We start from the raw sequence: 6,856 nt of genomic DNA on the forward strand, positions 1-6,856 counted from the left end.
TAAAAATAAATGATTTTTGATGTTGCTCAGTGTTATTTATTGGAAAACAGATTCAATGATTAAGGATAAGAAAGAAATGGTACATATGGAAATTAGCTGAATTAAATCAAATGAATGGACATTGAGGCTGATCCCAGCAGGATGAAATGCAGAAGGCCCAGGCTAATTTCACCTTAGTAATATTTCAACCCTTCATTTCATTTTCCGAAGTTGTTGAAGAAGTCTGCAAAAGAATGAAATATATCGTCAAGAGGGTTTCAAAAAAGCTTGAAGAACATGGATGCTTTCTTGGTAATCTGCAAGGAGACTACAAATGCCAAAGGGCACTGAATTCCATAGAGTCAAAGGAACATGACATGTTCATCCCAAAAGAAACAGGATTGGCAGCCCTGGTCAGGAGCCTAGGGAAGCTGGTGTTTGGGGAGAACAGGAAGTAGGCCAATATGCATTAGTTTTCCCTTTATCATAACTCAGAGCAAACAAGCCTTCTTCTCAAAAGGGATGAATACTCCTTTCTACCCCCATTGGCTCCCACTACACATCCTTGAGCAAGGTGAAAAACAATGACCCCAACACTAAAAGACTCTAAGCCATATCTGGAAACATTTCCTCAAGATTTTGACGTTTGGCTACTGTGGACATTGCTGCTATAAACATTGGGGTGCATATGCCCCTTCGGATCACTACATTTATATCTTTAGGGTAAATACCCTGTAGTGCAATTGCTGGGTCATAAGATAGCTATATTTTCAACTTTTTGAGGGAACTTCATACTATTTTCCAGAGTGGTTGCACAAGTTTGCATTCCCACCAACAATGTAGAAGGGTCCCAGAAAGATCCTACATGTCCATCAACAGATGAATGGATAAAGATGTGGTGTATACATAAAAAGGAATACTATGCAGCCATCAAAAATGAAATCTTGCCATTTACAATGAAGTGGATGGAAATAGAGGGTATTATGCTAAGTGAAATAAGTCAATCAGAGAAAGACAATTATCATCATCATCAATTATCATATGATCTCACTGATATGAGGAATTTGAGAAACGAGACAGAGGATCATAGGGGAAGGGAGGGAAAAATGAAACAAGATGAAACCAGAGAAGGAGACAAGCCATAAGAGACTCAATCTTGGGAAACAAACTGAGGGTTGCTGCTGGGGAAGGGAGTTGGAGGGATAGGGTGACTGACTGACGGACATTGGGGAAGGTGTGTGCTATGGTGAGTGCTATGAATTGATAAGACTGATAAATCACAGACTTGTACCCCTGAAACAAATAATATATGTTAATAATTTTAAAAATAATAGTAATGGGATTAAGAAATATTATGTGCCTAGAAATGAATAATGCTAAAGATTAAAAAAAATTTTTTAACTGTTTAAGTACAAATCCAATCTCTCCCATATGATCAGAGGAAAGTCTTTCATTGTAAGTTTTCCATTTCTTCATCTTTACAGAGTTTACTTAGTAGAATGACTCTGAGATTTAAATTACATTGATATGTGAATTATATACTACAATGCCTGGCAAGTGTCCACACTCAACAAATTTCATAATTGACGTTCCATGAGTGTTGAAGGACAGGAAAGATGAACCAGGACTAGGAATACTGTACTGTCTTGATCCTCAGTGAATGTCCAAATTCCCAGATATATCCTGAATAATGCTCACAAGATTTTGCCTCAAGGAAGCTCTCATTTTAGAGCTGTTCTTCAGTTTTAGAAAAGTCAAGGAAACAGCAACTTTTCTGATAAAAAAAAAAGAAAAAGAAAAAACACACACACATAAACAGTTACTGCCCCAAGGAGACACTGACTTTGGTCTTCTCAATGGCATTTTTACTAGAGGTGAATTTTTCCTATTTAATGCCAACATTTCAAGACCATGAAGGTAAATTGTTGAACAAAGGCCTGCAAATCTTCAGCCTCCTCTGAGATCTATCAGTTGTACTGATTTGTAAAACCAAAAGCAATTAGAGAAATATGAAAATAGAGCTTTCTGACTCCCACTCTGAAATAGAGTCTACTGAGAAAATAAAGAGCCAAGGAACCCAGGTGCCCAATAAAGAAAGAACTCAGATCAGGTGGATTTACTCCTTAGAAGGCCACCAATGCTGGTCCCAGTGTCAGAAGCTTCAGTGGTGTCCTCATCAATGTCACTGTCTTCGGTGACTTCATTATAATCAGTGGCAATATCAGTGATATCATCAGCTGGAGCTGAAACAAGGAGGAAAAGATCCAGCTGAGAAGCTTAACTCTGCCACAAGAACAAAATTTGTCCATACCCAAACTTGGAGGTATGAATTGATCTCTGCAAATATCAACAATTCTATCATAGCCTTATCCTGACTAACCACTTTCCTTTGCCTCATTCTTCATAGCCCTGCCTTGTGGAACAGAAAGAATTTGGATTTCCCTACAAGAACTGTGACACTAAGAGAAGACATAAGCAAATACTTTCTCGCCATGGTGAACACAAAATACCAAATCCATATGTGTTCCTATTGACAGAGATCAAGACTCAGAGGCAACAAGAAAGCCCCAAGTGGGCTGACTTTGGTGCCTTCCCATGGGCTAACTTGAACTGATTCATTTCCATAGCAGCATGTATGGGTGTGAGTGGTGAAGTAAATTGTACAAGAAAAGAGAAGAAATAAGATCGTGTATCTCACATTAGACCAATAGGATCTCTTTCCTTTGAATGAAGCACAGTCTCTTCCCTCAGCTTCTGACCTCCAAGGGGATTATATTTGTCTCACCTGTTGTTCAACTTGGACTCCATCTATTACAGAAGTATCTCAGAGAGCCATTAGATGTCACAGGAGACATTAATGTTATTCTGGCAGTGGTTAAAGTGAGCAAATTCCCCATCAATCACCCCTTGTCCAAAGGTAATGTGGCAAAATTTATGACAATTATGACTCTCTAGACCTATGCCAGAGCTCCTGACAAATAATTAGTGTCAAACCCTACATTTTTTAGTTGCATTAACCCAACAACTGGACAAATCATTCTACATAACCACACTCTACCCATGCTCTCTTTCCTCATTCAGAAGGGAGGATGTTGTTTTCCACTGGCTTCACATGGCAGGTAGGACATATGGTACAGTGTGTGAGATCTGACTGTAGTCCCTGCCCTTATGACAAAAGGACACAGGTCTCCAAGTGTGGAGAAAAAAAGAGAAATCTTCTTTATGTCTGCATGAGCACAACACACATGGTATTGGACATACAGATCACTGTGGGAGAAATCCAAAATATATTAGGGAGTTTTGTCCACATTTGTGTCAGATCACAGAAGAAAAACACATGTCAGGCTGGAAATACAGCATATATATCATTACAAAGAGAAAAGCTTAACACCATCCTTCTACTTTACTCCTACATTCCACAGTCTCTGTTCCACACTCCCAGGTGCCCCAAATGCCCGCATTTCTACATCACCTTCAGCATCTACATTCTCTTCCATCATCCTGAGTCTAATCCCTATTTTCATATTCTGGCCATACATTCAACTCTTCATTTTATGGGAATCAGAAAGGCTTACCAGACCACAAATTCAGACCACATTCCCTTGTCGTTTTTCATAGAGAACAATTTATATAATCCACAATTTATATAAATCTATGCCAGAGATTTTATATTCTCTAATAAGGTATAAGAAATCAACAGATCTTCTGGGTGAAAGACCTCAATGTAAGACAGAAATCCATCAAAATCCTTAAAAAGAACACAGGCAGCAACCTCTTTGACCTCAGGTGCAGAAAATTTTTCCTAGAAACATCACCAAAGGCAAGGGAAGCAAAGGTAAAAATGAACTATTGGGACTTCATCAAGATCAAAAGCTTTTGCACAGCTAAGAAAACAGACAAAACAAAAAGACAATTGACAGAATGGGAGAAGATATTCACAAATGACATATCAGATAAAGGGCTAGCATCCAAAGTCTAGAAAAAACTTATCAAACTCAATACCCAAAGAACAAATAATCCAATCAAGAAATGGGCAGAAAACATGAATAGATATTTCTGCAAAGAAGACATCCAGATGGCCAACAGACATGAAAAAGTGCTCAACATCACTCGGCATCAGGGAAATACAAACCAAAACCACAATGAGATACCACCTCACACCAGTCAGAACGGCTAAAATTAACAAGTCAGGAAATGACAGATGCTGGCAAGGATGCCGAGAAAGGGGAACCCTCCTACACTGTTGGTGGGAATGCAAGCTGGTGCAGCCACTCTGGAAAACAGTATGGGGGTTCCTCAAAAAGTTGAAAATAGAGCTATCCCACGACCCAGCAATCACACTACTGGGTATTTACCCTAAAGATACAAATGTAGTGATCTGAAGGGGTATATGCACCCCAATGTTTATAGCAACAATGTCCACAATAGCCAAACTATGAAAAGAACCTAGATGGCAATCAACAGATGAATGGATAAAGAAGATGTGGTGTGTATATATATATATATATATATATATATATATATATATATATACACACACACACACACACAATGGAATACTATGCAGCTATCAAAAGAAATGAAATCTTGCCATTTGCAATGATGTGGGTGGAATTAGAGAGTATTATGCTGAGTGAAATAAGTCAATCAGAGAAAGGCAATTATCATATGATCTCTCTGAAATGAGGAATTTGAGAGGCAGGCCAAGGGGTTGTGGGGGGTAGGGAAGGAAAAAAAATGAAACAAGATGGGATTGGGAGGCAGACAATCCATAAGAGACTCTTAATCTCAAGAAACAAACTGAGAGTTGCTGGTGGGTGGGGTGCTAAGGATAGGATGGCTGGGCTACGGACATTGGGGAGAATATGTGCTATGGTGAATGCTATGGAATGTGTAAGCCTGATGATTCACAGACCTGTACCCCTGGGGCAAATAATATATTATATGTTACTTTAAAAAAACAAAAATTAAAAATTAAAAAAAAGGAATCAGCAGATTTTCTATGTTCATAATAAGCTTCAGATACAGGACTCTGCTTCTCCAGACTTCTGCTTTGCAGTGTCTATATATTGTCTTCCATGGCTGCTTTGACACAAAGCTGGGATGGAAGACAGTCATGACAGAAAAGACATGAAGTGTAAGTGCAGAATTACCAGTAGAGCTATCAGATGAAGCATCAGTTGTAGTCTCTGAAAGAGAAAAAGAAAAAATAGGTGTAAGTTGAACACCAGTTTGGCAGGTAGAGGGAAAGAGACTATGGACCATATTGCAGGCTTTCACGATTGAAGAAAATTGGGCTTTCCTACACATGTTGAGGGCAGAGAGATGCACAGATAATATGAAACCCCCAAGCCCCACAAAAACAAAAAAATAATACATCTCCATTTTTGCTTTCCTGAAAGCAACCTCTGGTGACCTTAAACATATTGTCCTGAACGAACACCAAAGGTGGATTCCAAGGTTAAAACTGAGCAAAACCTTACTGTCTTTGTCAAAGCTTAAAGGGAAAGTCCCATCTATCTTGAGCTATCAGGCAAAATGGAGATGGAATGAGGGTACTGGAGTGGAGGACAAGGGTCCAAGTACATTAAGCCCCTCCAAACCCACATTGACACAGAACTAATATCTTTGATGTCCTCTTGCTCCAGACCTTATTTTCATGTAAGTATCTTTATTTACGGCCTGAGACCAGGAAAGTGGAAACTGCCACCAGTACCAGCATCGCCAAGACCTTCATGCTGGTGAATTGATTAGCAGAGCGCGTATAGGAAAGTGTCAGAGCTCAGGAGGAGGTAAGATTCTGACTCCAGCAGGCCACATCATGACATTATAGAGGCAGAGGGCACCAATCAGGGGCTGCCAGACCAGAATCTGGGCTAGTTAATGCCAGGAAATGTTGGTACTCAGAGAAACCACTGGAGAGTCAACAGCATAGCCAGAGGCCCTTTGGAAAGATCACCTAGTCCCTTGATTCTGGCACAGGTCTTAAGTCAAGAATTTCCCATATTTGAACATTTTCCAGAGAACAACTTTGCTTCAGGCTCCCTCTGTCTTGTATGGTAGGGTGACCCCATGATTACCAACTCTGCTGACAAGCTGAGGGGCCTGATAGCCAGCTTTGTGGGATTACTCAAACCTGCAGTGCTTCTTTCAGACACATTAGAAGTTGGATGACTACAGCTTTCTTAGTTCTAGGTTTCCTCAAAGCAGAATCATCAGGGAATGGCAGCTGTTCTCAGAACCATCCACCTAGGTCAGGCTGTACCTTTCTCCAGCAACGGCCTCCTTCATATACATGTAGATACTCTCATCTGACACACACAGTGACCCCACACTGACAGGATCTCTCTGGATTTGAGTACTTCTTGTGGAGAAATTCAAAGTCAAAAAGAAAGAAAATGGGGGACACCTGGGTGGCTCAGTGGGTTAAAGCCTCTGCCTTCGGCTCAGGTCATGATCACAGGGTCCTAGGATCGAGCCCCGCATTGGGCTCTCTGCTCGGCGGGGAGCCTGCTTCCTCCCCTCTCTCTGCCTACTTGTGATCTCTATCTGTCAAATGAATAAATAAAATCTTTTTTAAAAAAGAACTAAAAAAAAGTTTTAAAAAGAAAGAAAATGGAAAATGAACATTTGTTAATGCAGGCATGAATCAATGCATTCATGCAACAAAAATATACTGAATGCTACACATTAGAGAAACAAGATGGAGCAAAGCACATAAAAATTCTATGTGACATGTGCAGTTATGAGCATTCATCCATCACAAAGTAAAAAAAAAAAGAAGGAAGAAATGAAGGGAAGACAGAGGAAGGAAAACAGTATGTAGTTTGTAAAATGATGAGACCTAATAAATAATAAAGGAAAGAAGAAAGGAGAG

General features: G+C 39.8%; 1 long non-coding RNA gene across 1 annotated transcript; it reads right to left on the reverse strand.

Annotated features, from left to right (window-relative positions):
- Nucleotides 1-2,108: 2,108 nt before the first annotated feature.
- Nucleotides 2,109-5,768, reverse strand: LOC116878793. Its single transcript, XR_004384882.1, has 3 exons — nt 5,659-5,768; nt 5,133-5,168; nt 2,109-2,222 (listed from the first exon to the last, which is right to left on the reverse strand). It is a non-coding gene; the product is annotated as an uncharacterized LOC116878793 (long non-coding RNA).
- Nucleotides 5,769-6,856: the final 1,088 nt, after the last annotated feature.

Source organism: Lontra canadensis, unplaced genomic scaffold, assembly GCF_010015895.1.
Source record: "Lontra canadensis isolate GAN:19392208 unplaced genomic scaffold, GSC_riverotter_1.0 scaffold59, whole genome shotgun sequence".
Lineage (NCBI taxonomy): Eukaryota > Metazoa > Chordata > Mammalia > Carnivora > Mustelidae > Lontra > Lontra canadensis.